Source organism: Oncorhynchus nerka, unplaced genomic scaffold (genome assembly GCF_034236695.1).
Source record: "Oncorhynchus nerka isolate Pitt River unplaced genomic scaffold, Oner_Uvic_2.0 unplaced_scaffold_967, whole genome shotgun sequence".
NCBI lineage: Eukaryota > Metazoa > Chordata > Actinopteri > Salmoniformes > Salmonidae > Oncorhynchus > Oncorhynchus nerka.
The window spans coordinates 197552-217456 of NW_027040349.1; positions in this window are offsets into that span (position 1 = coordinate 197552).

The following is a 19905-nucleotide window of genomic DNA, read 5'->3' on the forward strand; positions in this document are numbered from 1 at the left end:
CACTTTTACTGCAGTTATTCTCTATCTGAAATACCACAGTCACCCCACTTTTACTGCAGTTATTCTCTATCTGAAATACCACAGTCACCCCACTTTTACTGCAGTTATTCTCTATCTGAAATACCACAGTCACCCCACTTTTACTGCAGTTATTCTCTATCCGAAATACCACAGTCACACCACTTTTACTGCAGTTATTCTGCATCTGAAATACCACAGTCACCCTACTTTTACTGCAGTTATTCTGCATCTGAAATACAACAGTCACACCACTTTTACTGCTGTTATTCTGCATCTGAAATACCAGTCACCCTACTTTTACTGCAGTTATTCTCTATCCGAAATACCAGTCACCCCACTTTTACTGCAGTTATTCTCTATCTGAAATACCACAGTCAGCCCACTTTTACTGCAGTTATTCTGCATCTGAAATACCACAGTCACCCCACTTTTACTGCAGTTATTCTCTATCTGAAATACCACAGTCACCCTACTTTTACTGCAGTTATTCTCTATCTGAAATACCACAGTCACCCCAATTTTACTGCAGTTATTCTCTATCTGAAATACCACAGTCACCCCACTTTTACTGCAGTTATTCTCTATCTGAAATACCACAGTCACCCCACTTTTACTGCAGTTATTCTCTATCTGAAATACCACAGTCACCCCACTTTTACTGCAGTTATTCTCTATGTGAAATACTACAGTCACCCCACTTTTACTGCAGTTATTCTCTATCTGAAATACCACAGTCACCCTACTTTTACTGCAGTTATTCTCTATCTGAAATACCACAGTCACCCCACTTTTACTGCAGTTATTCTGCATCCGAAATACCACAGTCACCCTACTTTTACTGCAGTTATTCTCTATCTGAAATACCACAGTCACCCCACTTTTACTGCAGTTATTCTCTATCTGAAATACCACAGTCACCCCACTTTTACTGCAGTTATTCTGCATCTGAAATACCACAGTCACCCCACTTTTACTGCAGTTATTCTCTATCTGAAATACCACAGTCACCCTACTTTTACTGCAGTTATTCTCTATCTGAAATACAACAGTCACACCACTTTTACAGCAGTTATTCCTCATCTGAAATACCAGTCACCCCACTTTTACTGCAGTTATTCTGCATCTGAAATACCACAGTCACCCCACTTTTACTGCAGTTATTCTCTATCTGAATTACCACAGTCACCCCACTTTTACTGCAGTTATTCTCTATCTGAAATACCACAGTCACCCCACTTTTACTGCAGTTATTCTGCATCTGAAATACCACAGTCACCCCACTTTTACTGCAGTTATTCTCTATCTGAAATACCACAGTCACCCCACTTTTACTGCAGTTATTCTCTATCTGAAATACCACAGTCACCCCACTTTTACTGCAGTTATTCTCTATCTGAAATACCACAGTCACCCCACTTTTACTGCAGTTATTCTCTATCCGAAATACCACAGTCACACCACTTTTACTGCAGTTATTCTGCATCTGAAATACCACAGTCACCCTACTTTTACTGCAGTTATTCTGCATCTGAAATACAACAGTCACACCACTTTTACTGCAGTTATTCTGCATCTGAAATACCAGTCACCCCACTTTTACTGCAGTTATTCTGCATCTGAAATACCACAGTCACCCTACTTTTACTGCAGTTATTCTCTATCCGAAATACCTGTCACCCCACTTTTACTGCAGTTATTCTCTATCTGAAATACCACAGTCACCCCACTTTTACTGCAGTTATTCTGCATCTGAAATATCACAGTCACCCCACTTTTACTGCAGTTATTCTGCATCTGAAATACAACAGTCACACCACTTTTACTGCAGTTATTCTGCATCTGAAATACCAGTCACCCCACTTTTACTGCAGTTATTCTGCATCTGAAATACCACAGTCACCCTACTTTTACTGCAGTTATTCTCTATCTGAAATACCACAGTCACCCCACTTTTACTGCAGTTATTCTGCATCTGAAATACCACAGTCACACCACTTTTACTGCAGTTATTCTCTATCTGAAATACCACAGTCACGCCACTTACTGCAGTTATTCTCTATCTGAAATACCACAGTCACCCCACTTTTACTGCAGTTATTCTCTATCTGAAATACCACAGTCACCCTACTTTTACTGCAGTTATTCTCTATCTGAAATACCACAGTCACCCCACTTTTACTGCAGTTATTCTCTATCTGAAATACCACAGTCACACCACTTTTACTGCAGTTATTATCTATCTGAAATACCACAGTCACACCACTTACTGCAGTTATTCTCTATCTGAAATACCACAGTCACCCCACTTTTACTGCAGTTATTCTCTATCTGAAATACCAGTCATCCTACTTTTACTGCAGTTATTCTCTATCTGAAATACCACAGTCACCCCACTTTTACTGCAGTTATTCTCTATCTGAAATACCACAGTCACCCTACTTTTACTGCAGTTATTCTCTATCTGAAATACCACAGTCACCCCACTTTTACTGCAGTTATTCTCTATCTGAAATACCACAGTCACCCCACTTTTACTGCAGTTATTCTCTATCTGAAATACCACAGTCACCCCACTTTTACTGCAGTTATTCTCTATCTGAAATACCACAGTCACCCCACTTTTACTGCAGTTATTCTCTATCTGAAATACCACAGTCACCCTACTTTTACTGCAGTTATTCTCTATCTGAAATACCACAGTCACCCCACTTTTACTGCAGTTATTCTCTATCTGAAATACCACAGTCACCCCACTTTTACTGCAGTTATTCTCTATCTGAAATACCACAGTCACCCCACTTTTACTGCAGTTATTCTCTATCTGAAATACCACAGTCACCCCACTTTTACTGCAGTTATTCTCTATGTGAAATACTACAGTCACCCCACTTTTACTGCAGTTATTCTCTATCTGAAATACCACAGTCACACCACTTTTACTGCAGTTATTCTGCATCCGAAATACCACAGTCACACCACTTTTACTGCAGTTATTCTGCATCTGAAATACCACAGTCACACCACTTTTACTGCAGTTATTCTCTATCTGAAATACCACAGTCACCCCACTTTTACTGCAGTTATTCTCTATCTGAAATACCACAGTCACCCCCTTTTACTGCAGTTATTCTCTATCTGAAATACCACAGTCACCCCGTTTTACTGCAGTTATTCTCTATCTGAAATACCACAGTCACCCCACTTTAACTGCAGTTATTCTCTATCTGAAATACCACAGTCACCCCACTTTTACTGCAGTTATTCTCTATCTGAAATACCACAGTCACCCCCTTTTACTGCAGTTATTCTCTATCTGAAATACCACAGTCACACCACTTTTACTGCAGTTATTCTGCATCTGAAATACCAGTCACCCCACTTTTACTGCAGTTATTCTGCATCTGAAATACCACAGTCACCCTACTTTTACTGCAGTTATTCTCTATCCGAAATACCAGTCACCCCACTTTTACTGCAGTTATTCTCTATCTGAAATACCACAGTCACCCCACTTTTACTGCAGTTATTCTGCATCTGAAATACCACAGTCACCCCACTTTTACTGCAGTTATTCTGCATCTGAAATACCACAGTCACCCTACTTTTACTGCAGTTATTCTCTATCTGAAATACCACAGTCACCCCACTTTTACTGCAGTTATTCTCTATCCGAAATACCACAGTCACACCACTTTTACTGCAGTTATTCTGCATCTGAAATACCACAGTCACCCTACTTTTACTGCAGTTATTCTCTAACCGAAATACCACAGTCACCCTACTTTTACTGCAGTTATTCTGCATCTGAAATACAACAGTCACACCACTTTTACTGCAGTTATTCTCTATCCGAAATACCACAGTCACACCACTTTTACTGCAGTTATTCTGCATCTGAAATACCACAGTCACCCTACTTTTACTGCAGTTATTCTCTATCCGAAATACCACAGTCACCCTACTTTTACTGCAGTTATTCTCCATCTGAAATACAACAGTCACACCACTTTTACTGCAGTTATTCTCTATCTGAAATACCACAGTCACCCCACTTTTACTGCAGTTATTCTCTATCTGAAATACCACAGTCACCCCACTTTAACTGCAGTTATTGTCTATCTGAAATACCACAGTCACCCCACTTTTACTGCAGTTATTCTCTATCTGAAATACCACAGTCACCCCACTTTAACTGCAGTTATTCTCTATCTGAAATACCACAGTCACCCCACTTTTACTGCAGTTATTCTCTATCTGAAATACCAGTCACCCCACTTTAACTGCAGTTATTCTCTATCTGAAATACCAGTCACCCTACTTTAACTGCAGTTATTCTCTATCTGAAATACCACAGTCACCCCACTTTTACTGCAGTTATTCTCTATCTGAAATACCACAGTCACCCCACTTTTACTGCAGTTATTCTCTATCTGAAATACCACAGTCACCCTACTTTTACTGCAGTTATTCTGCATCCGAAATACCACAGTCACCCCACTTTTACTGCAGTTATTCTCTATCTGAAATACCACAGTCACCCCACTTTTACTGCAGTTATTCTCTATCTGAAATACCACAGTCACCCCACTTTTACTGCAGTTATTCTCTATCTGAAATACCACAGTCACCCCACTTTTACTGCAGTTATTCTCTATCCGAAATACCACAGTCACACCACTTTTACTGCAGTTATTCTGCATCTGAAATACCACAGTCACCCTACTTTTACTGCAGTTATTCTGCATCTGAAATACAACAGTCACACCACTTTTACTGCAGTTATTCTGCATCTGAAATACCAGTCACCCCACTTTTACTGCAGTTATTCTGCATCTGAAATACCACAGTCACCCTACTTTTACTGCAGTTATTTTCTATCCGAAATACCAGTCACCCCACTTTTACTGCAGTTATTCTCTATCTGAAATACCACAGTCACCCCACTTTTACTGCAGTTATTCTGCATCTGAAATACCACAGTCACCCCACTTTTACTGCAGTTATTCTCTATCTGGAATACCACAGTCACCCCACTTTTACTGCAGTTATTCTCTATCTGAAATACCACAGTCACCCCACTTTTACTGCAGTTATTCTGCATCTGAAATACCACAGTCACCCTACTTTTACTGCAGTTATTCTCTATCTGAAATACCACAGTCACCCCACTTTTACTGCAGTTATTCTCTATCCGAAATACCACAGTCACACCACTTTTACTGCAGTTATTCTGCATCTGAAATACCACAGTCACCCTACTTTTACTGCAGTTATTCTCTAACCGAAATACCACAGTCACCCTACTTTTACTGCAGTTATTCTGCATCTGAAATACAACAGTCACACCACTTTTACTGCAGTTATTCTGCATCTGAAATACCAGTCACCCCACTTTTACTGCAGTTATTCACATCTGAAATACCACAGTCACCCTACTTTTTACTGCAGTTATTCTCATCCGGAAATACCAGTCACCCCACTTTTACTGCAGTTATTCTATCTGAAATACCACAGTCACCCCACTTTTACTGCAGTTATTCTGCATCTGAAATACCACAGTCACCCCACTTTTACTGCAGTTATTCTGCATCTGAAATACCACAGTCACCCTACTTTTACTGCAGTTATTCTCTATCTGAAATACCACAGTCACCCCACTTTTACTGCAGTTATTCTGCATCTGAAATACCACAGTCACCCCACTTTTACTGCAGTTATTCTCTATCTGAAATACCACAGTCACCCCACTTTTACTGCAGTTATTCTCTATCCGAAATACCACAGTCACACCACTTTTTACTGCAGTTATTCTGCATCTGAAATACCACAGTCACCCTACTTTTACTGCAGCTATTCTCTATCCGAAATACCACAGTCACCCTACTTTTACTGCAGTTATTCTGCATCTGAAATACAACAGTCACACCACTTTTACTGCAGTTATTCTGCATCTGAAATACCAGTCACCCCACTTTTACTGCAGTTATTCTGCATCTGAAATACCACAGTCACCCTACTGTTACTGCAGTTATTCTCTATCTGAAATACCACAGTCACCCCACTTTAACTGCAGTTATTCTCTATCTGAAATACCACAGTCACCCTACTTTTACTGCAGTTATTCTCTATCTGAAATACCACAGTCACCCCACTTTTACTGCAGATTTATTTTCTATCTGAAATACCACAGTCACCCCACTTTAACTGCAGTTATTGTCTATCTGAAATACCACAGTCACCCCACTTTTACTGCAGTTATTCTCTATCTGAAATACCACAGTCACCCCACTTTAACTGCAGTTATTCTCTATCTGAAATACCAGTCACCCTACTTTAACTGCAGTTATTCTCTATCTGAAATACCACAGTCACCCCACTTTTACTGCAGTTATTCTCTATCTGAAATACCACAGTCACCCCACTTTAACTGCAGTTATTCTCTATCCGAAATACCACAGTCACACCACTTTTACTGCAGTTATTCTGCATCTGAAATACCACAGTCACCCTACTTTTACTGCAGTTATTCTCTATCCGAAATACCACAGTCACCCTACTTTTACTGCAGTTATTCTGCATCTGAAATACAACAGTCACACCACTTTTACTGCAGTTATTCTGCATCTGAAATACCAGTCACCCCACTTTTACTGCAGTTATTCTGCATCTGAAATACCACAGTCACCCTACTGTTACTGCAGTTATTCTCTATCTGAAATACCACAGTCACCCCACTTTAACTGCAGTTATTCTCTATCTGAAATACCACAGTCACCCTACTTTTACTGCAGTTATTCTCTATCTGAAATACCACAGTCACCCCACTTTTACTGCAGTTATCTCTCATCTGAAATACCACAGTCACCCCACTTTAACTGCAGTTATTGTCTATCTGAAATACCACAGTCACCCCACTTTTACTGCAGTTATTCTCTATCTGAAATACCACAGTCACCCCACTTTAACTGCAGTTATTCTCTATCTGAAATACCAGTCACCCTACTTTCTTTAACTGTTATTCTCTATCTGAAATACACAGTCACCCCACTTTTACTGCAGTTATTCTCTATCTGAAATACCACAGTCACCCCACTTTTACTGCAGTTATTCTCTATCTGAAATACCACAGTCACCCCACTTTAACTGCAGTTATTCTCTATCTGAAATACCAGTCACCCTACTTTAACTGCAGTTATTCTCTATCTGAAATACCAGTCACCCTACTTTAACTGCAGTTATTCTCTATCTGAAATACCACAGTCACCCCACTTTTACTGCAGTTATTCTCTATCTGAAATACCACAGTCACCCCACTTTACTGCAGTTTATTCTCTATCTGAAATACCACAGTCACCCTACTTTTACTGCAGTTATTCTCTATCTGAAATACCACAGTCACCCCACTTTTACTGCAGTTATTCTCTATCTGAAATACCACAGTCACCCCACTTTTACTGCAGTTATTCTGCATCTGAAATACCACAGTCACCCCACTTTTACTGCAGTTATTCTCTATCTGAAATACCACAGTCATCTCCACTTTTTGCAGTTATTCTCTATCTGAAATACCAGTCACCCCACTTTTACTGCAGTTATTCTGCATCTGAAATACCACAGTCACCCTACTTTTACTGCAGTTATTCTCATCTGAAATACCACAGTCACCCCACTTTTACTGCAGTTATTCTCTATCCGAAATACCACAGTCACACCACTTTACTGCAGTTATTCTGCATCTGAAATACCACAGTCACCCCTACTTTTACTGCAGTTACTTTCTAACCGAAATACCACAGTCACCTACTTTTACTGCAGTTATTCTGCATCTGAAATACAACAGTCACACCACTTTTACTGCAGTTATTCTGCATCTGAAATACCAGTCACCCCACTTTTACTGCAGTTATTCTGCATCTGAAATACCACAGTCACCCTACTTTTACTGCAGTTATTCTCTATCCGAAATACCAGTCACCCCACTTTTACTGCAGTTATTCTCTATCTGAAATACCACAGTCACCCCACTTTTACTGCAGTTATTCTGCATCTGAAATACACAGTCACCCCCACTTTTACTGCAGTTATTCTGCATCTGAAATACCACAGTCACTCCCACTTTTACTGCAGTTATTCTCTATCTGAAATACCACAGTCACCCCCACTTTTACTGCAGTTATTCTCTATCCGAAATACCACAGTCACACCACTTTTACTGCAGTTATTCTGCATCTGAAATACCACAGTCACCCTACTTTTACTGCAGTTATTCTCTATCCGAAATACCACAGTCACCCTACTTTTACTGCAGTTATTCTGCATCTGAAATACAACAGTCACACCACTTTTACTGCAGTTATTCTGCATCTGAAATACCAGTCACCCCACTTTTTACTGCAGTTATTCTGCATCTGAAATACCAAGTCACCCTACTGTTACTGCAGTTATTCTCTATCTGAAATACCACAGTCACCCCACTTTAACTGCAGTTATTCTCTATCTGAAATACCACAGTCACCCTACTTTTACTGCAGTTATTCTCTATCTGAAATACCACAGTCACCCCACTTTTACTGCAGTTATTCTCTATCTGAAATACCACAGTCACCCCACTTTACTGCAGTTATTCTCTATCTGAAATACCACAGTCACCCCACTTTAACTGCAGTTATTCTCTATCTGAAATACCAGTCACCCTACTCTTTAACTGCAGTTATTCTCTATCTGAAATACCACAGTCACCCCCACTTTTACTGCAGTTATTCTCTATCTGAAATACCACAGTCACCCCACTTTAACTGCAGTTATTCTCTATCTGAAATACCACAGTCACCCCACTTTTACTGCAGTTATTCTCTATCTGAAATACCACAGTCACCCCACTTTAACTGCAGTTATTCTCTATCTGAAATACCAGTCACCCTACTTTAACTGCAGTTATTCTCTATCTGAAATACACAGTCACCCCACTTTTTACTGCAGTTATTCTCTATCTGAAATACCACAGTCACCCCACTTTTGCACTGCAGTTATTCTCTATCTGAAATACCACAGTCACCCTACTTTTACTGCAGTTATTCTCTATCTGAAATACCACAGTCACCCCACTTTTACTGCAGTTATTCTCTATCTGAAATACCACAGTCACCCCACTTTTACTGCAGTTATTCTGCATCTGAAATACCACAGTCACCCCTTTTACTGCAGTTATTCTCTATCTGAAATACCACAGTCACCCCACTTTTACTGCAGTTATTCTCTATCCGAAATACCACAGTCACACCACTTTTACTGCAGTTATTCTGCATCTGAAATACCACAGTCACCCTACTTTTACTGCAGATTATTCTCTATCCGAAATACCACAGTCACCCTACTTTTGCTGCAGTTATTCTGCATCTGAAATACAACAGTCACACCACTTTTACTGCAGTTATTCTGCATCTGAAATACCAGTCACGCACTTTTTACTGCAGTTATTCTGCATCTGAAATACCACAGTCACCCTACTGTTACTGCAGTTATTCTCTATCTGAAAATACCACAGTCACCCCACTTTAACTGCAGTTATTCTCTATCTGAAATACCACAGTCACCCTACTTTTACTGCAGTTATTCTCTATCTGAAATACCACAGTCACCCCACTTTTTACTGCAGTTATTCTCTATCTGAAATACCACAGTCACCCCACTTTACTGCAGTTATTCTCTATCTGAAATACCACAGTCACCCCACTTTAACTGCAGTTATTCTCTATCTGAAATACCAGTCACCCTACTTTAACTGCAGTTATTCTCTATCTGAAATACCACAAGTCACCCCACTTTTTACTGCAGTTATTCTCTATCTGAAATACACAGTCACCCCACTTTAACTGCAGTTATTCTCTATCTGAAATAAATACCACAGTCACCCCACTTTTACTGCAGTTATTCTCTATCTGAAATACCACAGTCACCCCACTTTAACTGCAGTTATTCTCTATCTGATACCAGTCACCCTACTTTAGCTTTGCAGTTATTCTCTATCTGAAATACCACAGTCACCCACTTTACTGCAGTTATTCTCTATCTGAAATACCACAGTCACCCTACTTTTACTGCAGTTATTCTCTATCTGAAATACCACAGTCACCCCACTTTTACTGCAGTTATTCTCTATCTGAAATACCACAGTCACCCCACTTTTACTGCAGTTATTCTGCATCTGAAATACCACAGTCACCCCACTTTTACTGCAGTTATTCTCTATCTGAAATACCACAGTCACCCCACTTTTACTGCAGTTATTCTCTATCTGAAATACCACAGTCACCTACTTTTACTGCAGTTATTCTGCATCCCAAATACCACAGTCACCCCACTTTTACCAGTTATTCTCATCTGAAATACCACAGTCACCCCACTTTTACTGCAGTTATTCTCTATCTGAAATACCACAGTCACCCACTTTTACTGCAGTTATTCTCTATCTGAAATACCACAGTCACCCCACTTTTACTGCAGTTATTCTCTATCCGAAATACCACAGTCACACCACTTTTACTGCAGTTATTCTGCATCTGAAATACCACAGTCACCCTACTTTTACTGCAGTTATTCTGCATCTGTCAAATACAACAGAAATACCACCACTTTTACTGCAGTTATTCTGCATCTGAAATACCAGTCACCCCACTTTTACTGCAGTTATTCTCATCTGAAATACCACAGTCACCCCACTTTTACAGTTATTCTCTATCAGCCACAGTATTTTCTAGTTATTCTGAAATACCACCCAGTCACCCTACTTTTACTGCAGTTATTCTCTATCTGAAATACCACAGTCACCCACTTTTACTGCAGTTATTCTGCATCCGAAATACCACAGTCACCCTACTTTTACTGCAGTTATTCTCTATCTGAAATACCACAGTCACCCTACTTTACTGCAGTTATTCTCTATCTGAAATACAACAGTCACACGACTTTTACAGCAGTTATTACATCCGAAGTACCACAGTCACCCCCCCTTTTCTGGTTATTCTCATGACATCTGAAATACCAGAGTCGCCCCACTTAGACTGCGGTTAGACGCTGCATCTGAAATACCTTGCTAGTTCACCCCTTTCTACTGCAGTTACTTCTCTATCTGAAGCACCACAGTCACCCCACTTTTACCAGCAGTAGATTCTCTTATCTGAAACACGGCAGTCACCACTTTTACCGTAGCAGTGATTTCTGCATCTGCACTACCACAGTCACTTGCTTTCACTGCAGTTATTCTCTATCACAAATGCCATCAGTCACACCACTCTTTACTGCAGTTATTCTGCATCTGAAATACTCACAGTCACCACTTTTACTGCAGTTATTCTCCTATCCGAAACAGCCTGTCAGCACCACACTTCTAATACTGCAGTTATTCTCTATCTGAAGACACGACAGTCACCCCCGACTTTGATTGCAGTTATTCTGCATCTGAAATATCAGCAGTCACCCCACTTTTACTGCGGTAGTGTTCTGCAATCCGAAATACAAGTCACAACCGTACTTTTTACTGCAGTATTTTCGTGGCATCCGAAATACCAGTCACCCCACTTCGCCGAGTTATTCTGCATCCAGTCAATGCCACAGTCGCCCTACTTTTACTGCAGTGACTCTTCTATCTCAATCACCACAGAATCTCACTTTTACTGCAGTTATTCTGCATCTGATATACCTGACAGTACACACCACTTTTACTAGCAGTTGGTCTCTATCTTGAGAGATAATGCCAGCAGTCACGCCACTTACTGGCAGTTATTCTCTACCCGAAACACCAGAGTCACCCCACTTCTTACTGCAAAGTTCTCTATCTGAAAATACCACAGTCACCCTGCCTTTACTGCAGTTATTCTCTGGTCTGTAGTACCGCTAGTCACCCCACTTTTACTGCAGTTATTCTCTATCCGAAGTACCCACTGTCGAACACCATCTTTTATCGTGCAGTTATTCTCTATCTGAAATACCACAGCTCACACCACTTACTGAGTAATATCTCTATCTGAACATACCACGAAGCCACCCCACTCTTACTGCGGTTATATCTCTATCTGAAATACCAGTCATCCTACTTTTACTAGCAGTTATGCTCCATCTGAAATACCACAGTCACCCCACTTCTTACCTGCAGTCATTCTCTATCTGAAATACCACAGTCACCCTACTTTTGCTGCAGTTATTCTCATATCATGAGCCACTAGTCACCCCAACTTTACCGCAAAGTCATTCTCTCATCTTGAGCCACCAGAGTCACCCCACTTTACTTTGCAAAGTTATTCTCAGAGATCTGAGTTACCACAGTCACCCCACTTCTTACTTGCAGTTTATTCTCTATCTGAAATACAACAGTCACTCACTTTTACTGCAGCTATTCTCTATCTAGAAATACCACAGTCACCCTACTTTGTACTGCAGTTATTCTCTGATCTGACACTTACGGTCACCCCGCCTGTGACTGCAGTTATTCTATCTGAGCTACCAACAGTCACCCGCTTTTACTGCAGTTAGTCTCTGTCCGAGCTACCACATGTTCACCCCCTTTGACTGCAGTTAATTCTCTATCTGATATACCACAGTCTTCACCCCAGCCTCTTGGCTGCAGTATATTCTCTATGCGAAATACTACAGTCACCCCACTGGTACGTGCAGTTATCTCTCTATCTGCAGTGCTCACAGTCACACCACTTTTACTGCGGTCATTCTGCATCCGAGAATTACCACAGCTGCCACTCACTTTTACTGCAAAGTTATCCTGGATCTGAAATACTACAAGAATCACTACCACTTTTAACGTTGCAGTTATTCTCTATCTGAAATACGACAGAAATCACCCCACTTTTACCATGCGAAGTTATTCTCTATCTGCAATACCACAGTCACCCCTCTCACTGCAGTTGTATCTCTAGCTACAATATACAGTCACCCCCTTTTACTGCAAAAGTATGTTCTCTCTGAAACACCAGAGTCACCTTCACTTTTGCCACTTGTGTGTTGTCTCATCTGAAGCCCGCCACAGAATCACTCCTACTTTTGTCGTGCAGTTATTCTCTATCTGAAATACTGACACAGTCAACAACTCAACTTCACTGCAAGTTACTCTGGCATCTGAGATACCAGTCACCCCACTTTTACTGCAGTTGTTCTGGATCTGAAATAACCAAGCAGTCACCCTACTTTTACTGCAGTCATCCTCTATCCGAAATACTCAGTACACCCCACTTTTACTGCGGTAAGAGTCTCTATCCAGGCCTCACAGTCACCCTCACTTCTTACTCGCAGTTATTCTGCAGACCTGAAATACCACAGTCACTCCCATCTCGTTTGCAGTTATTCTGGCATCTGAAATACCACAGTGCACTACTTTACTACATTGCAGTTAGTCTCTATCTGAAATACCGCTGTGTCAACCCCCAACTTCTTACTGCAGCTATTCTCTATCCAGTAATACCACAGTCAACACCAACTTTTACTAGCAGTTATTCTGCATCTGAAGTACGGCAGGCTACCCTACTTTTACTCGCAGTTATTCTCTAACCGTAATACTACAGTACACCCCATGCTTTACTTGGGCAGTTATTCTGCATCCGAGTTTGACAACAGCCACACCTTAACTTTTAATTGCGGTACATTCTGCATCTGAAGCACCTAGCTCACTCACTTTTACTGTCGGATTATTTCTGCATCTGAAATACTGCACAGTCAACTTACTTTATGACTGCAGTTGTTCTCTATCCGCAATACCAGGTCACCCACTTTTACTTGCGGTATATTCTCTATCTGAAATACCACAGCCACCACCTCACTTCTTGGCGAGTTATTGCTGATCTGAAATGACCACAGTCACCCCTACAATTTTTACTGGGCAGTTATTCTGCATCTTGGAGCTACCATGACAGTCACCCTACTTTTTACTGCAGTTATTCTCTATCTGAAATACCACAGTCACCCCTATTTTACTGCAAAGTTATTCTGCGAATCTGAAATAACCACAGTCACCCCACTTTGCCTGAGTTATTCTCTATATCTAGCGAAATACCACAGTCACCCCACTGGTCTGCAGTTATTCTCTATCCTAAATACCACAGTCTCAACTAATTTCTTACTGCAGTTATTCTGCATCTGACATACCACAGTCACCCTACTTTTACTTGCAAGTTATCTCTCTATCCAATGCACACAGTCACACCTACTTTTTACTGCGGTTATTCTGCAGATCTGAAAATACAACAGTCCACGACTTTTCTTTAGTTATGCTGACATCTGAGACCAGCCCAGTCGCCTCTTAACTCTTTACTTTCCTGCAGTTATTCTGCATCTGAAGATACACACAGCCACCTTCTTACTGTTACTGCAGTTGTTCTCTATCTGAAATACCAGCAGTCACCTGCTTTAACTGCAGTAGTATTCTCTATCTCGAAATACCACAGTCACCCTCACTTTACTGCAGTTATTCTCTATCTGTAAAATACCACAGTCACCCCACTTTTACTGCAGTTGTAATTCTCTATCTGAAATACCACAGCGTCTTCCCACTAACTGCAGTTATTGTCTTATCTGAAATACCTACAAGTCAGCCGCTCACTTTGGACTGCAGTTATTCTCTATCTGAAATACCACAGTCACCCCACTTTAACTGCAGAGTTATTCTCTCATCTGAAGATGCCACAGGTCAACCCCTACTTTTACTGCAAAGCTATTCTCTATCCTTGGCAATTCACTAGTCACCCCACTTTTACTGCAGTTATCCATCTAGCTGATTTACACAGTCCCCACTTTGTCTGCAGTTATTCTGCATCTGAAATTCCACAGTCACCCCACTTATAACTAAGCAGTTATTCTCTATCTGAAATACCTCAGTCAACCTCCTACTCTTACTGCAGTCATTCTCACATCTGAACATCACAGTCACCCCACTTGAATAATCTGCATGTTATTCTCTCATCTGAAATACCAGTCACCCTACTTTAATCCTGCAGTTATTCTCTATCTGATGGCACCACAGTCACCCCACTTTTTACTGCAGTTATTCTCTATCCGAAATGGCCACCGTCACCTTTTACTAAGCAGTTATTCTGCATCTGAAATACCACAGTCACCCTACTTCTCTGGGCAGTTATTCTCATCTGAAATACCACAGCTACCTTCCCACTTTTACATGCAGTATATTCTCTATCTGAAGTACATCACAGTCACCGTACTTTTAGACGTGCAGTTATTCTCTCATCTGAAATACTTACAGCTCACCCCAATTCTTTACTGCAGTTATTCCCTCATCCGAAATACCACAGTCGCCCCCACTTTTACTGCATGTTATTCTGCATCTGGGAAATACCAACAGTCAACCCCCGCTCTACTGCAGCTATTCTCTATCTGAGTTATCAGTCACACCCTTACTTTTACTAGCAGTTATTCCCTTGATCTGAAATACCGAGTCACCCCACTCTTTACTGCGGTTATTCTGCATCCGAATGTTGCCAACAGCTACACCCACTTTTACTGCGGTTATTCTCTATCTGAAATACCACAGCTCACCCCACTTACTTACTGCAGTTATTCTCTATCTGAAATACCACAGTCAACTCACTTTTACTGCAGTTATTCTGCATCCGAAGCTAACAGAATGCACAAACCTACTCTTACTGCAGTTATCTCTGCATCTGAAATGCTCATTTGGTCAACCATTCTTTACTGCAAAGATCTATGACATCTGAAATACTCAGTCACCCTACTTTTGCACCAGTTATTCTCTATCCGGGAAATACCAGTCACCCCACTTTACTAGCAGTCAGTCTCTCATCCGAAATAGCCACTACAGTCACCCCACTTTTACTGCAAAGTTATTCTTGCGAATCTGAAATACCACAGTTACCCCACTTTCGCTGTTATTCTCTCATCTGAAACACTCACAGGTTTCACCTACTGCACTGCAGTTCTTCTCTATCCTGAAATACCACAGTCACCCTACTCTCACTCGCAAGTTATTCTCTATCTGAAGCACCACAGTCACTCCCACTTTTAACTGCAGTTATTCTCTACCTGAAACACCACAGTCACCCCACTTTTACTTGCAAAGTTCTTCTGCATCTGAACATACAGTACACTCACTCTTTACTGCGGTTACTTCTCTATCTGAAATACCACAGTCACCCCACTTTTACTGCAAGTTATTCTCTATCTGAAATGCCACAGTCACTACTTTACTGCAGTTATTCTGCATCCGATGTACCAACAGCTCACCCCACTTTTACTGCAGTTTTATTCTCTATCTGAAATACCACAGTCAAACTTCACTTTTGGCTTGGGCAAAGTTATTTCTCTCATCTGAAATACCAAAGCAGTCGCTCCCACTTTTACTGCAGTTATTCTCTATCTGAAATAACCTAGTCACCACTCTACTTTTACTGCAGTTATTCTGCATCTGAGAAAATACCGCGAGTCACCCTACTTTGCCTGGGCAGTTATTCTCTATCTGTTAATTAGCCTAACAGTCTAGACTTTTACTGCGGTGCTATTCTGCATCTGAAATACCAACAGTCACCCTACTTTTACTGCTGTTATTCTCTATCTGAAATACCACAGCTCAGACTCTACTTTTACTGCAGTTATTCTCAGGCATCTGGAAATACCTTAAGCAGTCACAACTCACTTTACTGCAGTTATTCTCTATCCGAATACCACAGTCACCCCACTTTTACTAGCAAGTTATTCTCTATCTAGCACTGCTGCTCAGTCACACCACTTACTGCAGCAGACTCTCTCATCTCGAAATACCACAGTCACTCCCACTCTTACTGGCAGTTTATTCTCTATCTGAAATACCACAGTCGCCCTACTTCATTAGCTTGGCAGTTATTCTCTCATCTGAAATACCACAGTCACCCTACTTTTTCTAGTCAGTTATTCTCTATCTGAAATACCACAGTCACCCCACTTTACTGCAGTCATTCTCTATCTGAAATACCAGCAGTCACCTACTACTGCAGTTATTCTCTATCTGCAATACCACAGTCACCCCACTTTTACTGCAGTTACTCTACACCTGCCACCCACACAGTCAATCATCTTGGACTGTGCAGTTATTCTCTATCTGAAATACCAACAGTCCTTTCTACTTACTCAGGTTATTCTCTATCGTGAAATACCATTCGTTGTCACATCACTTTTACTGCAGTTGCTCTCTCATCTGAAGCCACCACGAGGTCACCTCCTACTTTTACTGCATGTGAAGATCTCCTATCACGAAACCACCACAGTCGCCCTACTTTGCACCGCAGCTATTCTCATCTGAAATACCACAGTCAACCCCACTTTTACTGCAGTTATTCTCTGAGGTCTAAGTCACCCACAGTCACCCTACTTTTACTGCAGTTATTCTCTATCTGAAATACTCACACAGCTGCACCCCACTTTTACTGCAGTGATTCTCTCATCTGAAACTGCAGCAGTCACCCTTGCACTTTTACTGCAGTTATTCTCTATCTGGAAATACCATGCAGTCACACCACTTTTACTGCAAAGTCATTCTCGATCTGCAATACCACAGTCAACTCCTACTTTATTACTGCAGTTGTATTCTCTATCACGAAATACCACAGCCACCCCACTTTTCTTGACTGCAGTTCTTCTCTATCTGAAATACCACAGTCACCCCACTTTGACTGGGGTGGAAGCATCTGCATATCCGAAATACCACAGTCACCCACTTTTACATTGCGGTTGACTTCTGTATCCGAGGTGACCAGCGAGGTCTAGCCCAACACTGCACTGCACAGTTACTCTCTATCTGAAATACCACAGTCACCCAATACTTTTACTGCAGTTATTCTGCACTTCAAATACCACAGTCACCCCACTTTTACTGCAGTTATTCTCTGATCTGAAATACCACAGTCACCCACTTTTACTGCAGTTATTCTCTCATCTGAAATACCAGAGTCCACCCCACTTGTACTGCAGTTATTCTCTATCCGAAATACCACAGTCACCCCACACTTTTACTGCAGTTATTCTGCATCTGAAATACCAGTCACTCCCACTTTTTACTGCAGTGATTCTGCATCCGAAGTCTACAGTCACCCTACTTTTACTGCAGTTATTCTCTATCTGAAATACCACAGTCACCCCCCACTTTTACTTGGGCAAGTTATTCTGGGCATCTGAAATACCACAGTCACTCCTGCTTTTACTGCAGTTATTCTCGATCTGAAATACACAGTCACTCCCACTTTTTACTGGGCAGTTATTCTGTGCATCTGGGGCATCTGCTAGTCACACTCACTTGCACTGCAGTTATTCTCTATCCGAAATACCACAGTCACCCCCAGCACACTGCAGTTATTCTCTATCTGAAATGGCCTTGCTAGGCCACACCACTTACTGCGGTGTTATTCTCTATCTGGTAATAACCAGCAGTCACCCCACTTTTACTAAAAGCAGTTATTCTCTCATCTGAAATGCCCACAGTTTCACCTCTACTTTTCTTACCGCAAGTTAGTTCTCTATCTGAAACACCACTAGTCACCTACTTTTACTTTGCAGTTATTCTCGATCTGAAGTCACCACAGTCACCCCACTTCTTACTGCAGTTATTCTCTATCTGAGCCACCACAGTCACCCTCACTTTTACTGCAGTATATTCCCCTCTCATCTGAAATACCACAGTCTACCCCACTTCTACTGTATTAGATCTCTATCTGAAATACCACAGTCACCCCACTTTTACTGCCGAAGTTATTCTCTAGACCAGCACTACAGTCACCCTACTTTTACTGCATAGGTGAATAGTTCTCTATCATGCAGCCACTTCAGTCACACCACTTTTACTGCTAGTCATTCTCTATCTCGATAATACCGCAGTCACCCTTACTTCTTTACTGCAGTTATTCTCTCATCTGAAATAACCACTGACCTCACTTTACTGCAAGTTATTCTCTATCTGAAACAACCACAGTCACTCTCCACTTTTACTGCAGTTATTCTCTATCTGAAATACCACAGTCGCCCCACTTTTACCGCAGTTATTCTCTATCCGAGAAATACCACAGTCACCCCCCACTTTTTACTGCAGTAGATTCTCTATCTGAAATTCCACATGATCACCCACTTTTGCTGGGCGAAGTTGTCCTCTTGATCTTGAAATACCACATGTCACACCACTTTTACTTCGCAGTTATTCTCTATCTGAAGCACCACTGTCACAACCACTTACTGCAAGTTATTCTCTGACTCTGAAACAATACAGTCACTCCCACTTTGTACTGCAGTCGTGCTCTATCTGAGAAATGCCGGTCATCCTGCTTCTACTGAAGTCATTCTCCATCTGAGGTACCGACAGCTCACCCTCACTCTTTACTTGCGAGTGATTCTCTATCTGAAATGGCCTACAGTCACCCTACTTGCACTGCGGATTGATTCTCTGATCTGAGCCACCACACAGTCACCCCACCTCTGGACTGCAGTTATTCTCTATCTGAAATACCACAGTCACCCTACTTTTACTGCAGTTATTCTCTCATCTGAAACACCACAGTACCCCACTCTTACTGCAGTATATTCTCTATCTGGAAATTACCGCAGTTTGCACCCGACTTTACTGCCAGTTATTCTATCATAGAGAATACCACAGTCACCCCACTTTTGATTTTCAAAGTTATTCTCTATCTGAGATATGCACTAGTCACCCCCACTTTTAAACATTTCGCAGTTATTCCTCTCATCTGAAATACTGACAGTCACCCCTTTTGACTGCAGTTATTCTCCTCATCTGAAATACCACTAGTCACACCACTTTTACTGCAGCTATTCTGCATCCGAGAAATACCACTAGTGCACACCACTTTTTTACGGCAAGTTATTCTGCAATCG